Genomic DNA, 17268 nt, shown 5'->3' on the forward strand with positions numbered 1-17268 from the left:
ATGGGTAGATCTTCCCAGCCATCTGGGCATCTCTCAATCAAATCAAATTGACATGTAAAGCCAACCATCACACTATTGTTATTTCACTGCTTTCCAAACAAAGAAACCAAGACGCAGGGAATTTAAGTGACTTAAAAAAGATAGCATGGCTAGGAGATCAAGTGCTGAGCACTTGAAACCATATAGATCCTTTCACAACCATTGCATCATCCTCGGGGGAAATGTGGACTCAGCAACACTCATCTCCAGTGTTCAGGTACAGTGGGTTCTATGAAATAAGAAGGGGCAATAGACATCTAATCCAGGCTTTCAGAACATAGCTACCAGATATCACTTGCTAGCAAGTGAAGATGCTACTTGCAAAAAGAGAGCTCACTACTCATTTTCGGAACAGACAACTGGAGTTTCTCCTTATTGCTCTTCAGCACGTTTACGTTGCAGAAATGAATTCAATCTGGTGTTGCCATCTGATACAAGTGCAGGATGATAATAGTAACTAATACCTACTCTATGTTCCAGGCATCATGCCATGTGCCTTTTGCACATTATTACAAAACATTATTTCACTCAATCCAATATATTAGCCCTCTGGGAAGCTACCCAATGCAGCAGCCTCAGAGAGCCCCCACGAGATGGCCAAGGTCAACCAGTCATTAAGCAACAGAGGAGGAAGAGCAAATTCCAAACCTGAACCCTCACCCCATTCACCTGCCAGTTCAAGAGGGCAATGGCAATCCCAGGGGTTCTTCCCAGAGTCTGGAAAGGAAAATTAGAGCATATAAGTGACACAGGAATGTTGGGAAAACCTTAGCCCAACCAGGTTGACACTTGAGATAATCATCACATTTATAGTGAAAACTAAATGATTTAAAATAATAAGCCACACCCGAGGGCCCAGACTGCAGCGGGCACTGAGAGGCTAGAAATAAGAATGTCCTCTTCCCCTCTGCCTTTTTTAATATATTTACTTATTATTACCATTTAAAAATTTTAAGTAAAGTTTTCTTATATTTTTATTTATTTAATTTTTTAATTTTTATTTTTAAATTTTTTAATTTATGCATGCAGAACTGGGGTGCAGGCCAGAGGTACAGGGGCAGTGAGAGGCTTCACCAGAGACAGAGTGGGGAGCAGAACAGGCAGAATGATGAAGCACACTGCTGAGGGGAACAGTGGGCGGGTCAGGAGAGGTCTGCCACGCCATGTGGGTCACCTCGGGGGCTGGGATTGAACTGAAGCAGCTGCAGCTAGCATGCAGAGCTGTGTTTAAGCTGCTGTGCCACTAGGGAGGGCCCACCATTTAAATTTTTATTGAATCATATTGCATTATAACATTATTTAAGTTTCAGGTATGCATCTTTATAATCAAAGTCTGTATCTATTATGTTCAGTTGACTATTAAAAATCAATTCTACAAAAAAAAATCAATTCTATCCATTACTATGCCATAGTCACCTTTTACTCAATTTAGCCACTCTCCTTTCTCCTTCCTTTCAGGTAATCACTCATTTGATCTTGTAATCTAAAGCTTATTTTTGTTTTATTAAGTTCATTTGCTTGTTTTTTTGTATGCTATATATGAGTGAACTCATGTGGTGTTTGTCTTTCTCCATCTGACTTATTTCACTAAGCCTCCTACTTACACTAATTCAGAAATCTATGCATCCCCATATTCACTTTAGCATCATTTACAACACCCAAGACAAGGAAAACCCCTATATGACAACAACAGGTAACTGTATAAAGAAGGTATGGTATATACAGAATCGTATACTGCCAGGCCATAAATTAAAAAAAAAAAATGAGAGGCTGCCATTTGCAACAGCATGGATGAGTCAAGAATGCTATTTCTCGACAGCTTGGTACAACACTCTGCTATAGGCCTTCAGGAAGCTACATGCTGGGTTCACAGTATGAAATCTGGGGAGTGATTCCAGGCTGTTTGTGAATAGAGCCCTGAGCTTTGCTAAAGGATTATTAATTAGAATTTTTGAGGTTATCACTGGTATTACAGATATACCTCTGTGAAAGGTATCTGCCCTTACTTACAGGCAGCCACCTTGGATTACAAGTCTCAATGTGCCATGAACTGGACTTCGTGAGTAGGGGAGCTACAGGGAAGTAGGGGTGAAGCTGAGTTGGTAGTGGACCTATATAACATGGAAGGTGGATTGGCATTTATTCTTGCTTTTCCAGCTTCTACTTGTGCCCAAGGGTCATGAAGGAGAGCTACTGAAAGAGACACATGGAGGAAAGACTTGAAAAAGACATATGGGTGAGAGATACTTGGGAGGCTGCTCTTGGCCTTTGCCAGACAGTGGCAGCCATTATCTTGACTTAGTGTTCTATTATATGTTATATTTTGCATTTTCTATCCCTCCTTCTGTTTCAGCTCTCTGCGACTTGCCCAAACACTTTCTTGTGGTTCCTTGACAGAAGATACCTTAGGCTTATAACAAGTTTTCAGGCCTTAGTGGTCCCACTTTGGGTCAATTCTATTTGGCCAGGCATTTGCCTATGAAGAGATAGATATTTTCTGGAGGTTCACTGGAAATACCCTATCTTCTTCCTTGCTCCCTTTATGTATATGAATTGTATCTAAATCTTTCATACATAGAGTCTCCTTCTTTTGCCTTTTTGTGAGCAGATGACTAAATCTCTTTCAGTGAATTCACTCATTAAGGGTCCCTGGGTACCCTCTCACCCCCCAATCAACCACTAGCTTTGATATGTCGATTTTTTAACAAGCCCCAGGTAACCAATATTTATATTGAAGTTCAAGTTTTACTGGCTTTTATGGGGTGAATTGTGTTACTGTACCACCCGAATTCATAGGTGGGCATCCTAACCTCTAGTTCCTCAGACTGTGATCTTATTTGGAGTAGGATCGTGACAGAACTAATGAAGTTTAAAGGTTGTTATAGTGCATCCTTACAAAAAAGGAAAACTTGGACACAGAAATGCACAGAGGAAGGACTTTGTGAGGACACAGGAGAAGATGGCCATCTTCAAACCAAGAAGAGCGATGAGGAACAGGTCCTTCCTACTGGCCCTCAGAAGGAACCCACCTTCCTGGGTCCTTGATCTAGGCTTACAGAAGAGGAAGACCTTTTTTAAGCCATTTGGTCTTTGGTACTTTGTTTCTTGACAACCCTGCTAACCCAGTGTCCTCATGCCACACAAAAGAGAATCATTAAGATCTAAATATCTGTCATAGAATGGGGCAGGGTCCTCAGAATGTTCTGAGCCACAATTCCAAGGGAAGGATAGTGTTCCATTTTCCAGCTCCATGCAGAGAGAGTTCTTAAAGGGAAGTAATCTAAGAGCAGCAGAAAAATTGAGCTGGGGTGACACTATCTGTTTTCTGGAACAGGAAGATCTGGCCTGAGTTGCTGAGAAAAGTGGGAGGAAGAGAAATGAAAAGCGGAAAACAGTAAGAACTGGGAGAACCTGAACACAATAGTTCTTATTCATTGTGTTCTTTACTTCCAGGCTGACACTTCAGGGGGTTTCTTTTTTTTACCTGCAGGAATTTGAACAGATCTTAGAACTTCTCAGCCTCCATAATTGTGAAAGTCAATTCCTCAAATAAATCTTTTTAAATAGATGATGAATGGAAAGAGAGAGAGGTCCTATCAGTTCTGTTATTCTGTAGAACACTAATATATCAAGGAATAATAATTATTTCAGGAACCCAAGTGCCACTAACGGACAATATCAGAGGCACCAACACCTTTGGTCTAGGAAGCTTCATTTACGCACAGGGTTGGGCATAGCAGTGGGCCCAGCCCATGGTAATGTGAAACTAGGAAGTACAAAGCCAGAGACCAGGTACAGGAGAAGATTCCAGGGAGAATGACTCTCACTGAGCATCTACTACCCAACTAGAGCTGGCCAGAGGGCCCTGCTCTTAGGGGTGCAAAGCAAAATAAGCTGTGCCAGGCCCTTGGGAAGCTCTTCGTGATCCAGAAAGCAATGACTTCACGTGCAGTAGTAGCAGCAAGAGAAAAAGCAGACACCAAGAAAAACCAAGAGAACCACAAAAAAGAGATAGAAGCTCATAAAGGAGGGACGTTTCATGGCGAAGTGGTAAGTAGATCAAGGGTAGCATACTCATCAGAAAGAAGGGCATGGAGAAAGCCTTTGACTCCTTGATGTCATCTGTGATCTTCAGAGAGATCTTGCTGCCAAGAGAGCAAACAGGAGAGACACTGGAGCTCAACAAGGGAAGAACAGAGAGGACACGAATGTGGCTGATACCAACCACTTCAGCTACAAGTTTTCATGGAGGAAAAGAACAGTCGGGAAGTAAGAGGAACCTCAACATCCACCAAACAAGTGATCATGAACCAGGTTTTCTGTAGGTCCTGTTATCCTCCTCAAATGGAGGACGGTTGGAAGGCTAAAACAAGGTATTTAAAGTTTACTTGTAATAATGTTAATAATCAGTTGATTCAATACTTCTCTTTGAAATATTTACCAGGTGCAATTCTAGACACCAGGGATATACCACAAAAATAGATTAAAATAGGGGCACTGTGAAGTTTTACTTTCAGAGTTCCAAGAGAGAATAGCTATCATGTGGCACCAGGATTAGAGGAGGTTTATTTACTAAAGACTTAGCTGCAATGGCATGGGTGAGGGGCTGGGTGGAAAGTTATGGTGCCAAACACTGTCTGGGCCTGAAAGGACAAGGGTAACCATGCACCAGACCCCAAAGACATTCCCTAGAGGGGACCACTGGTTGACAGACCCCACCTTGCTGAGAAGACCCCACAGAAACAAATCCTCATAAACTAGGTGACTCAAAACAACAAAAAATTGTTTTCTTTTAGATCTGGAGATTAGAAGTCTGAAATCTTGGTATGGGCGAGACCATACTCCCTCCAAAGGCTTTAGGGCTTTATCCTGCCTTGCCTCCAATTTTGAGAGTTTCACTGCATTGCTTGACCAAGAGCAGCACAGCTTGCCTCTCTTCACAAGGCCATCTTCCCTATATGTGAATATCTCAAATCCCCCTCTCCTTTTTCTTACAGGGGTTTGAGAATTAGATTTAGGATACATCACAAATAAAGGTTGAGGTTGATCTTGAGACTTAATTACATCTTCAGAGACAAAATTTCCAAATAAAGTCACATTGACTGGTACCAAGAGTTAGGTCTTAGACATATGTTTTGGGGGAACACAATTCAATCTGCTATGCTAGCTATGTGACCCTAAGCAACTGGTTATATCTCTGAGCCTCAATTTCTTCACCTACAAAACATGAAACTCCAATTTGAAAGGTTGTTATAGAAGTTCTATAAAGACTAGAACATTGGCCCTCCCTGGTGGCGCAGTGGGTTAAAGCACAGCACTGAGAAGCTAAAGCCACTTGCGTATGAGTTCTATTCCCGCCTGCCCTGGAGGTGACCACATGGCACAGCAGACCTCTCCTGACCCGCCCGCTGCTCCCCTCAGCAGTGTACTTCGTCGATCTGCCTGTTCTGCTCCCCACTCTGTCTCTGGTGAAGCCTCTTGCCGACCCTGAGACTCTGGCCTGTACCCCAGTTATGTATGAACAAGAATATTGATGAACCTTGAGGACATTAGGTTAAATGAGATGTCAGTCACAAAAATGAAAAAAGGCCAGGAAAGGAAGAAAGGAAAGTTAGTGTTTAATGCGTATATAGAATTTCAGTTTTGCAAAAGATATGCTTCATAACAATGTGAACATATTTTACACTACTGAACTGTACTCTTAGAATTGGTTAGTAGTAAATTTTAGGTCCTACATCTTTTACCACAATAGAAAACGCATAAAGGAAAATAAAGGAAAAGATGATGGAGCTAAAAACAGTTTGTAGCGGGTTAAAGCACAGCACAAAGAAGCTTAAGCCACTTCCGCATGAGTTCGATTCCCGCCTGGCCCGGAGGAGATCCACACGGCACAGCAGACCTCTCCTGACCCACCCCCTGCTCCCCTCAGCAGTGTACTTCACGATCTGCTTGTTCTGTACCCCGCTCTGTCTCTGGTGAATCCTCCCACCCTCTGCATCTCTGGCCTGTACCCCAGTTCTGTATGAATAAATAAATAAATCTTTAAAAAAAAAGTTTGTAAACTGTAAAGCACTACACACATTGAAGGCTTTATGACATGTATGTCTCAGGAGAACTGTCCCTGACATATATAGCAGATGCTCAATAAACATCAGTTGAGAATAATATTTATCATTATTATTCACAGTGGGGGTTAAAGGACATCAGGGAGAGGGAAGAAGCAGCAGATCTTCTCCCTGAGGACCAGATGACTTTCAGATATAGGACAGTTTGATGGCACTAATCTTTGCCAGCTGGAAGGACTGACAATCACCGTGTGACCAAGGGTTGGGAGCAGGTCTGCTTCCTAACAGAGCAGTGAACTGAGGTGGGCACTCTCCAACCACATGTTCTGCAGTGACAAGGGCTACAGTATGAAGGATACTAAGACCCCAAGAAAGAAAAGCAGGCTCTAGGTGGGAGGGAGGTTCAAACTGTGTCTGGAGAGATCCTTGGGGACAATTTAGGGACACCTCAGAGCATAAAAACCAAGAATCCAGAGTCCATGGTCTTCTCTGCATCCAGTTGCTACTGGAATTACAACTCCCAGAGCAGCTCAGGAAGAATAACTAACACACTCGGGTTTCCTCCGGAAGGGGATGTCTTTGCTTATTAAGTAGCTCCAGGCCCTCCATGGGGAGCCATCATTTCTTGACCACTTTAGCACAGCTTTGAGGATGTCCCAGCACAGACATGCCTGGGTTTCCCCGTCATCCTGCCCCACCCCATTTTTATGGAGACATTTTCACCCCTGAGTGAAGACAAAAATCAACAAATGTTTTCTTTCCTGATGACAAGATCCCTTTTTAAAATATCACAGAATCCTTATTATTTCATTTACTTCAAGAACTATCTGTTATTATGGATACCCCAGGGCACCCTGTGCCCTCATTTCCCCCTGGTTTGTACCTTCCGAGTGGTCATTTACTGTGAAACTGTCTGTGTTTCCAGGATTCAAGGTCAGAAACCACAAGGAGCAGATGTGGAATTTGCATGCAGACTAAGCCAGAGTGAATTTGCTTGAACTCCTACCTCTCCAAGTGTGTAAACAGCACCGAAAGGAAAGCCTAGGCAGGCATGGCAATCCAGATAAAAGACAACCCACGCATTCACAGGCGCCAACATCCACAACCGCTGCAAGGAACTGCCAGGCTCCAACCACACCCAAGGAAAGGAAGCAGGGACAGTGAGGCTAAGAGGATGGTATCAGGCTGGGGATGCATGCTGATCTCTTAACCTTCTGGCGCCTCTAAGAGATCACAGAGAATATTATGCCTCTACTGTTGGATGCAGGGGGAAAAGAATTGACGGACATGTGGAAAGGCTTTAAGATCCTGGTTGGAAAATTCCCGCTGGATTTTGAGGAGTGCAACTTAGGAGGGAGGAGTTTTAGGAAGAAAAGGGGCAAATAAACGGCTACACCAGTGGCCTGTGTCCAGTACCCAAGTGACATGTGCACATGTTTTTCTCTGACATTACAATGGTATGGTCTGGTAAGTCTGCAAAGTCTTCTTAGGTCCCAAATAAAGGGGCTAGAAGGCAATCCTCAGCCTAACACCCCTCTTTTGTCCTCAGTGGGGATGTCAGCACATAGCAAAACCCAAGCAGAAACTTGGGCTTCCCACTTTCGGTCCCAGGCAAATATGCCATCACATTTACCCCAAAGCACAGTGGTAATTACTTTGCACCACGAACATGCCCTAAACCCAGAAGCTTACCTCTAAGGATGGGTGGGATGGAAGTTACATTTGGCCCCAAATAAAGAAATGTCCTTTCACAGACAGTGCTGGCATGGCGCAACATCAGAAGACAAAGCTCCAGCTGGCACTGGGAAACTGGGAAGGAATGTCTGTGCTCTAGGCACCCCTGCAGGAAATCTGAGGGCCCAGCTTTGCATCAGACCTCCCCACTGGCCTCAATCCTGCGGCCTGTCAGGCAAGGGCAGACTGAGTGCCAGAAAGCAATAGGAGTCAAAGGAAAAGAATCAGGACCTTGACCCAACCAAATGCACAGTGGAAATGCCCTGTTTTGACACAAAAGATGATTCAAGGCCTCTGCCTGACACAGCATGTCCAATCTCCAAGATAGAGAGAGGAGGCAGGAAAAGGTGAACAGAAAAGAAAATGAACTAAGAATAACTTTTTTTCTTCAACTGGTTTAGAAAGAGAGTGGCTGGAACCAACAAATGGTGACTGGAGAGAAATGTAATACTGATAAATGTAGCCGTGTTTAAGATTGTGGAAACTGCTGACACCTGAGTCAAAGAAAGACCAGCAGAAACCAAGGAGGGAGGGTATCAGGTTCTGGAGGCCATCAAAGAGGAAAGAAGGGCAAGAGGAACAAGTGGAAAGGTTGGCAGGTCAAGGTCAAAACTAAGTCAGGCCTCTGAGTTGACTTCAGAGCCTAGGAGGGGCTTGAGGGCGTGCCAGGAAGAAACCATGGGAACTGGATGGGATGTGGCTCTTCTCAGCTATGTGCCTGAACCCCGCCCCATGCTGGAATCCACCTGCCAGGCAGGGGCCCTATTTAGGGCAAGCCCCCCTAGGTTCTGGTTAGCAGTGTTAAACTAGCCCACACTTCCTGGTTCTTGGGAATGCATGGGATGTTGCCAAGAAGCTGATTTTTCCATTTGGTGCTATAAAATGTGTGTACAGGGTCATCCATGCTGTCACAAAGGCAAAATTTCCTTCTTTTAAATTGAATAATAGACTAAGTAAGCCTAGAGTTTCTATGTGGGATCTAAATAGCCAAACTCCTAGAAGCACAATGGTGGGTGCCAGGGTAGGGGTGGGGGCAATGTAAAGGGGAGGGTGAAAGGGTTAAACCATTCAGTTACACAACAGGCTCTCCCTGGTAGTGCAACAGGTTAAAGCACTGCATTGTGAAGCTCTCTGAAGCCATTGCAGCATGAGTTCCATCCCTGGCCAGAGAGATGACCCACATTGCATGGCAGATCTCTCCTGACCTGGCAGATCTCTCCTGACCCACCCGCTGCTCAGCAGTGTACTTTGTCAATTTGCCCGTTCTGTTCCCTGCTCTGTCTCTGGTGAATCCTCTCACCAACCATGCCTCTGGCCTGTACCCCAGTTCTGTAGGCATGAATGGATAAATTTAAAAAAAAAAAAAAAGCCTTCAGTTATACAAAATGTATAAGGCCTGCTGGGCCAGCTACAGCACAGCACCCAGGGCTAACAATATTGGACTGTCTACCTAAATGCGTGCTGTGAGGTTGGATCTTAGGCAAAGTGTTTTATCCAAAAAGAATGTGGACTGAAGAAGGGAACTTCTAGATTGACTCCTGTTTATGGCATTGATGCTGGTGATGGCTTCACATAAGTTAACAGTTATCTCCAAACTCATCAAGTTGTAAACACCAAATATGTACTTCTTTTTTTGTATGCCAATCATTAAAACTGATTTTTTTTAAATGTGTGAATACTTGTGATTGCCGGCAGATGTGGCTCTTCTTTGAGAGAAAGGCTGCCTTCCTCTGCCCCGGGGCTTTGAGGACACATTGCAGGAACTATTCTTTATTCTTTTGGTTTGAATGTGGGTGTTTTTGTTGTTGTGTTTTATGAATTGTTTATTATCACTGTGGGTAGGAAGTGGGGACAGATTCTCCTCTCCTAGCTGACGAGCCGATGGGAAGGCCGCCAAGCTGGCCTGTCTCGGACAACAGGTGCCATTATGTTGGATCCTGTGATGCAAAAGTTAGGCCTGGACTATGAGATGGAAATTGGTTCAAGGGTGAGTTGGCCTGGTCCCACAGAAACCTCACAGCCTGTGAGTGATACCTTCCAGGCCTGTGGGCAGTGAGTGTGACTCATTTATTTAAACACCTACTCAATACCTACTCTGCCCTACTCATGGTGGTGATATTTCTGTTATACTCTCAAATAAAATCTGGCTAAAATTTACAGCCTGGTCTGAGCTTTCACTTTGGAGAAGAGAGGTAGGGAAGAACCTGTGCCCACCTTGGGTGAAAGTCTAAGGGAATTCCTGTGTCTAAATGCCGTGGCAAGAAGGAATGGAAACTGAGGGCAGGGAACCAATCTTGATAAGCTGTATTGTTCTAAAAATGTTATCACTTTCTTCTAGATTATTAAATTTAATGGCATATGTTGCTCATGGTAATCTTTTACGACCCTTTGTATTTCTATTGTACTTGTTGTAAATTCTTTTTCTTCTCTATATATAGTTTTCACTCTTCTTTATGAACTTAATTTTGTTGATTTTTGTTTATCTTTTCAAAGAAACAACTCTTGGTTCCACTGATCTTTTGTATTGTCATTCTGTTTTCTATTCCACTTATTTTATTATTCTTTCCTTCTACTAACTTTTTGCTCTGTTTATTCTTGTTCTTCAATTTGCTTCAGGTATAAGGTTAAATCGTTTGTTTTAGATATTTCTTACTGCTTGATATAGCCATATATTGCTATAAACCTCCATCTTAGTACCACTTTGCTGTATCTCATAAGGTCTGACAATACGTGTTTTCATTTTTGTTTTCCTCCCAGTGCTTTTAAATTTCTGCTTTAATTTCCTCATTGACCCAATGGTTATTGAGAAGTGTGTTGTTTAATCTCCATATGTTAGTGGTTTTTTTTTCAGTTTTCTCTGTGCTTGATTTCTAGTTTTATAGAGTTGTGATTGAAAAAAAAAACCACTTGGTATTATTTCAATCTTTATGGGTTCACTGACATTTATTTTCTGTCCCAAAATAGGATCTATCCTTGAGAATATTCCATGTGCACCTGCTTGCAATTCTTTGGGGGTACATACCCAGAAGTGGGTCATATGGTAATTTTGTCTAAATTTTTGAGGAACTATGCTACTGTTCTCCATGGTGGCTGAAAATTTTACATTCTTACCAACAATAAACAGAAATTGCCTTTTCTCCACATTCTTGTCAACACTTATTATTTTATAACTTGTTTTGTTTTGTTTCTTGATAGTTATCTTCTAGGTGTGAGGTATATCTCACTGTGGCCTTATCTAAAATTTTAAAAGCTTTACTTCTAGGTCCCTCAAGACTATCAGAAATTTAGGGTATCCATGGAGTCCTCTATTTTCTGCTGTTTATCTTACTTTTGTCTCTCTCTTTTTTATTAATGAGAAGCATCATCCTCACTTCACTGTGGTTATTTCCAAATCCTGTTTATTTGGCGGTGTTGGGCAACAACTAGTATGGGTCCCTTTGCTCTTAGGAAGAGTCTGAGGCAGACAGTTACTATGAGGTGGTAGCCAGAGGCACTGCAGAATATATTCTGAAAATACAGTCTTACCATTTTTCAGATGTGCCACACAATAGAAAACTCAAGAAACTCTTCCTTATGGTATAACCTTTGTAGGTTGAGTTCTTTGGGCCTTGCCTTGCAGTTTCCAAAGTTAGACTTTGGGAACTTTAAAAGCTTTTCTTTTCTAACCAAACTCAGTTCTCGCTAATAAAATGAGCCTGGGCTTTTAAAGGCGGCAATTCCATGAGCTTGGAGTTGGGCAACTAAGGCAGACCTCTCTACCTGTCTCCTCACCCTCTGGTCACACAGGAAAGGCGTCACCAAACCCATGCGTGCTGGGAAGGTGTGCCTTTGACTCTGAGGCTCCATCTTTACAAACCCTGAGGCTGCCTCCTTGGGCATTCCAACTAGACTGTGGTGGGCTAGTTTCTCAGAAGAAAATAAAAGAACAGAAGCACTCCAGGTGCCATCAGAGATCAGGAAAGAACTAAATCTCTCCAGAGCAGAGTGGCATGTTGAAGGGTGGAAGCGTTTTTAGGAAGCCCAGGTCCTGATTCACTCCCTGTGACAGACTATTTGTGTGCTATTTGAGGTCAGTTGTTCAGTCTTTCTGTGCTCCAGTTTCTTTTTGTGCACAACAGGCTCTAATCATACTACAGAATGTGTGGTAGAAATGGATGAATAATTAGGGCCTCCCTCCAAGGATGAATGGCCTAAAATATGAAGTCAGGAGCAGTGAGGAATATTTATCTCTGGAAAGGGGGAAAGACACACTCAAATACCAAGATTCAGTGTTGGTTAATATGTTAATATGCTTAGAGAAGATTCTGTCCTGAAAGGGACAGGACTTTTTCTGTAAAGAGCCTCTCTCCTGGGCCCCTCCTGGTGGTCAGAAGGTTAAAGCACAGCACTAAGAAGTTAAAGCCACTTCAGCATGAGTTCAGTCCCCAACCCCGGAGGTGAACCACATGGCATCGCAGACCTCTCCTGACTCGCCTGCTGTTCCCCTCAACAGTGTACTTCGTCAGTTGGCCTGTTCTGCTCCCCACTCTTTCTCTGTCACCACCCCTGCACCTCTGGCCTGTACCCTAGTCTTGTATGCCTAAATAAATAAATCTTTAAAAAAGAAAGAAAAGCCTCTCTCCTCCTGTGAAGTTTCCTGGCATGTCTAAGAGGAGGAAAAAGTAAGCTCTTAGCTTGCTTTAGGCTGACTCAAAATCCCAAAATGATGTGTCTAGAAGGTTCTTCACACATCTTCTGTTTCAAGATTTAAAGAAAGAACTCGAATGATTTAATATAAATGCGCAAATTTTTTATAGAATGTAATATATCAGACAAATAAGAGTGGAACTATTTAGGCTGATGGTGAGGTTGGGGCTGTTACTAGGGCCTCTCAACACCACACTCTTGCAATCCTGGTATCTCCTTGGAACCCCAAGGACTCTCAGGACACAGTCTGAAAACATCTTGACAAAGTTTCTCTCTTCCACCAAAGTCAGCTCAGTCTCCCTGTTCTTCTCAGTTAAGCCTCAAATTTTGGACTTTAATGTTTATCTCTGCATTGTCTAATGCTAGACAGAATCTTGCTATGTTGCTTCAGTTAGAACTCCCTACCTCTTTTAACTGCTTAACCTCAATATATCTCCCCCACGATCTCCCAGTGATATTGGATCACCACAGGCTGCCTGTCTTCAGCAAGAAGTGTCTTAGACCTCCCTCCACCCACTGTTCCTTGGCGTAAATTCTCACTCGTCCCTACTTTTTTCAGAATTAAGCCCTGTTTTAAATTGAAGTGTCTTTTCCCTCTTGCAATAGTTCTAAATAAAATGCTTTTACTGCTTTCATGATGTACTTCTGGTTTTACTTTAACAACCCAAATTAGCTGAACACTCTCATTTGATGGAAGAGTAGACAAGTCTAAAAAGTTACATAACTAGAACCTGATGTCTTGACTCCAGCTCTTATTTATTTCTTCTAATAACACACCAAGAATGGTAGAATATTGATGATGGTGTAATGGAAGCAGTGATAGCAGGAAGCAGGGGGAAGAGAGACAGAACACCAAAGGTGGTTATGAGCAACATTTTGGGGGAGGAGGGAAGCAAAGGGGCATATTCAGCCAAAAGAGGTCAGAGGCAATTTCTTCATATGTGAGACAGTGCAGAGAAGGAAATAGACCCTTTCCCATGGGCTGGGTCATGGGAAATGATACTGTTTGTTTCAGTCCCTTATGTTAGACGATCTCTTGTGTTAAAAGGGGCATAAATTACTAAATCACTTTGTCACCGAAATGGGCATTTTTATAAAATGCTCCTTTTTAAATCAATGATAATCTGACCCCAAAGTCTTTTTTTTAAAAAGATTTATTTATTCATATAGAACTGGGGTACTGGCCAGAGATGTGGAAGGTGAGGGGATTCACCAGGGACAGAGTGGGGAGCAGAACAGGCAGATCGACGAAGTACACTACTGAGGAGAGCAGCGGGCGGGTCAGGAGAGGTCTGCCGTGCCGTGTGGATCTCCTCCGGGCCAGGCGGGAATCGAACTCATGTGGAAGTGGCCTAAGCTTCTCAGTGCTGTGCTTTAAACCACTGCACCACCAGGGAGGGCCCCCCAAAGTCTTTTTTTTTTTTTGGTTTTTTTTTTGCTAATTAATATGACATCTTCCTGGAATGGGCCAACAACATAGTAAACATGTAGAGATTTTAATATTTCCCAGGCCTTTCTGCCCATCACATCTCTGCCATACTTCTCTTGTTATAAATGCAGAGGAAGTCTTTAAAATTCCTGAAAAACTTCATTCTACAAAGCTTTATGTACATCAACAGTATAAGGCACTGTGGGTATTTTAATCTTTGTGAAGCAAATGCAACCATATATATAGATTTCTGAGTCTGATCCAAGGTCACAGACTCTCTTCAAACACCTGCAAGCAGAGGAAACCTAGTTTCAGGAGGATAATTTGACAACAAGAACCAGAGGCCATCAACTGTGTCCACAGCCTTTGATCCAGCAACTCTACTTCCAGGAATTCATCCTAGAGAAATATCAGATGTCTGCAGAAAGATTTATTCAAGAAGTTGTTCATTGTACTATTACCTATAATATTGGAAATTAGGAAAAAAATAAATATCTGTCCAGAGAGATTGGTTAACCAAATAATGGCAGAGCTACATGACAAAATAGCATTTTTAACTATTAAAGTTATCTGTGGGAGAATATTCAGCGTTGTGGAAGTATCTCTAATTTATTGGGAGGGGAAAAAGTAGCAAAATATCACACTGTATTATTCTAAGTTTATGTTATAGGTTATAAAATATGGACGTTTATAAAAATATGTGTAACTTAGATACAGATTGTGATCTCTTTACCTCTCAAGATCTTATAATAAATGGTTTGGTTCCCTCCTCATCAATTCCATGGATTATGAAAGTTTAAAGCCTTCCCTTAGATACTTCAATTTCTAAGTGGGAGGGTAAGGGAGAAGACCTTTATGTCATCTTGGCTAGACCATGTTGACCCAGATCTACCTTTGATTTATACATGCACACAATTGCACAGCCACCCACACACAGAGACACACAAAAGCTCAAAGCACATGGGAGGGATGGAGGGTGGAAAAGGAGATTATATTTCATTTTGCACCTTGGTGGGAATGTAAACTGGTCCAGCTACTATGGAGAGCTGTGTGGAGGTTTCTCAAAACATTAAAATGAACCCAATGATTTCACTCCTAAGAATCTACCCAAAGGACACAAAACACTAGTTTGAAAGGAAACCTGCACCTCTATGTTTATTGCAGCACTGTTCACAATAGCCAAGATATGGAAACAACCAAAATGCCCCAAACAGATGAATGGATCAAAAAGATGTGGTATATCTACATAACACACTCTATTCAGCATTCTAAAACGACAAACTCATGCCATCTGCAACAACATGGAGAGAGGTGGAAGGGATCATGCTCCGTGAACCAAGTCAGAGGAAAAAGATAAAAATGGGACAGTTTCACTTATATGTAGAGTATAGAGAACCCAAACAAAGTGTCAGGGGAAAAAAAGAAAGAAAACAAAATTTGAAAGCTGACCCCACACCTGAGTCATTCAGCAGAGGAAGAAGAGAGAGAGGGGTCAAAATAGGGAAAGGAAGAGCACCAGGGACTGTGGTGATGGTTCGCAGGTGCTGTGATGGTAGGATAAATACAAGGATCACCCTCAAGGAAAGAAATCAAATACTGTCCAAAGATTAACAAAGATGTAAGAAAATAAATAAAACATTTAAGAAATTAAAAGAAAAATAAAAAAATTGTATCTTGATCTTTTGTTCACCACATACCTTTGATTTCTGTCAATGTACTCAGCATATTCAAATCCAGTTTATCCAAATAAATAAGCTTTTTTTTTTTAAAGATTTATTTATTTGTGCATACAGAACTGGGGTGCAGGCCAGAGGCTCAGGGGTGGTGAGAGGCTTCACCAGAGACAGAGTGGGGAACAGAACAGGCAGATCGGCGAAGTACACTGCTGAGGGGAGCAGCGGGCGGGCCAGGAGAGGTCTGCCGCGCCATGTGGTCACCTCTGGGGCAGGCAGGAATCGAACTCATGAGGAAGCGGCTTTAGATTCTCAGTGTTGTGCTTTAACCCGCTGCGCCACCAGGGAGGGCCCAAATAAATAAGCTTTTTAATTAAAAAAATGTAAAGACCTCACAGTAGCGAGGCGGAATACAGAAAACACTGCCTTGATATGTGGAAATTCTGGCATGTCAAAGTGCCCCAGGTAACAGTACAGGTGACTGCTGTGGTTGACACATCCCTGGATTGATAATAATTAATTCTTTCAAATTTAGACTAATAATGAAAAAATCCATTAAGGACAGGTGACAGGTCCCTCAGAGCCCAATTCCCACATAATGCCCCAATGTTAAAAACAGAACAATGGAAATGGAAGTTTGGCTAAGTAAGCTAAAAAAAGAGATTTTCCACCAACATACTTGTAAAAGAAAAGAATAGTAGTAACTTTTATTACACATAAGATAGATCTTTTAAACACACATGCGCTTTAAGAAAATAAAATCAAAGAGGATTGTCTAAGGGGTTGAAATCCCATTGTCTGTTTCCAACTTATGTTTTAACATTTTCTTATCTAAATTTCAACTCCTCCTATAAGTGGAAAAATTGAAGGTAGCCCTCCCTCCCCTCCTCCGTACCCCCACACCCCCCTACCTACACACAGCCCCACAGCCCATCTCAATCGGCTCTGGCTGCTATCACAAAATCTCAAATGCTGAGGGTGCTTAAACAACAAAGATTTATTTTCTCCAGTTTTGAAGGCAGGAAGCTAATGATCAGGGTGCCCGCCAGGTGAGGTACTTGGTGAGGGCCTCCCTGAGCTTGCAGACAGTGTCCTGCTCACTGGCTCCTCTCATGGCAATAAGAGAGGCCTGGTGTCTCTTCTTTAGGAAGGTCACTAATCGAATTATCAGGGTCCCTCACTCAGGGCCCCTCACTCATCCACACCCGACTAGACCCCAACTATGAAACCATCACATTGCAAGTTACAGCAATGTATGGGGAGTCACATTCAGTCATATCACACCCTGACATTTCTTCATTGGGAGGGCCATGATAACAATGTTATGTCCACAGTTTGTGATAAGGTCCCCTCATTCAGAGAAGTCATTCTTGTTCTGCCTTTTCTTTCTGACAAAATGCAGCCTCTGAACTGATTTATTAACTCTCTTACTTTTCCAATGAAATTGTTCTTTATATTCTTTCCTGTCATCTACAGCTGATCAATATAACCAGTGAGAAAGAATTCACAAGAGACCCCCATCATCTTTAAAATAACTTAGAAATGAATCCACCTAGGGCAGTCCTTGTGTATTTGCTTGGCTAGAGCACCCTCCTGTGTCTGTGAAGGGAACTACTGCTTAGGTTGTCAGAAAACAGTAACT

The sequence above is a fragment of the Condylura cristata genome, unplaced genomic scaffold, assembly GCF_000260355.1.
Source record: "Condylura cristata isolate star-nosed mole 26May11 unplaced genomic scaffold, ConCri1.0 scaffold00030, whole genome shotgun sequence".
Classification (NCBI taxonomy): Eukaryota; Metazoa; Chordata; class Mammalia; order Eulipotyphla; family Talpidae; genus Condylura; species Condylura cristata.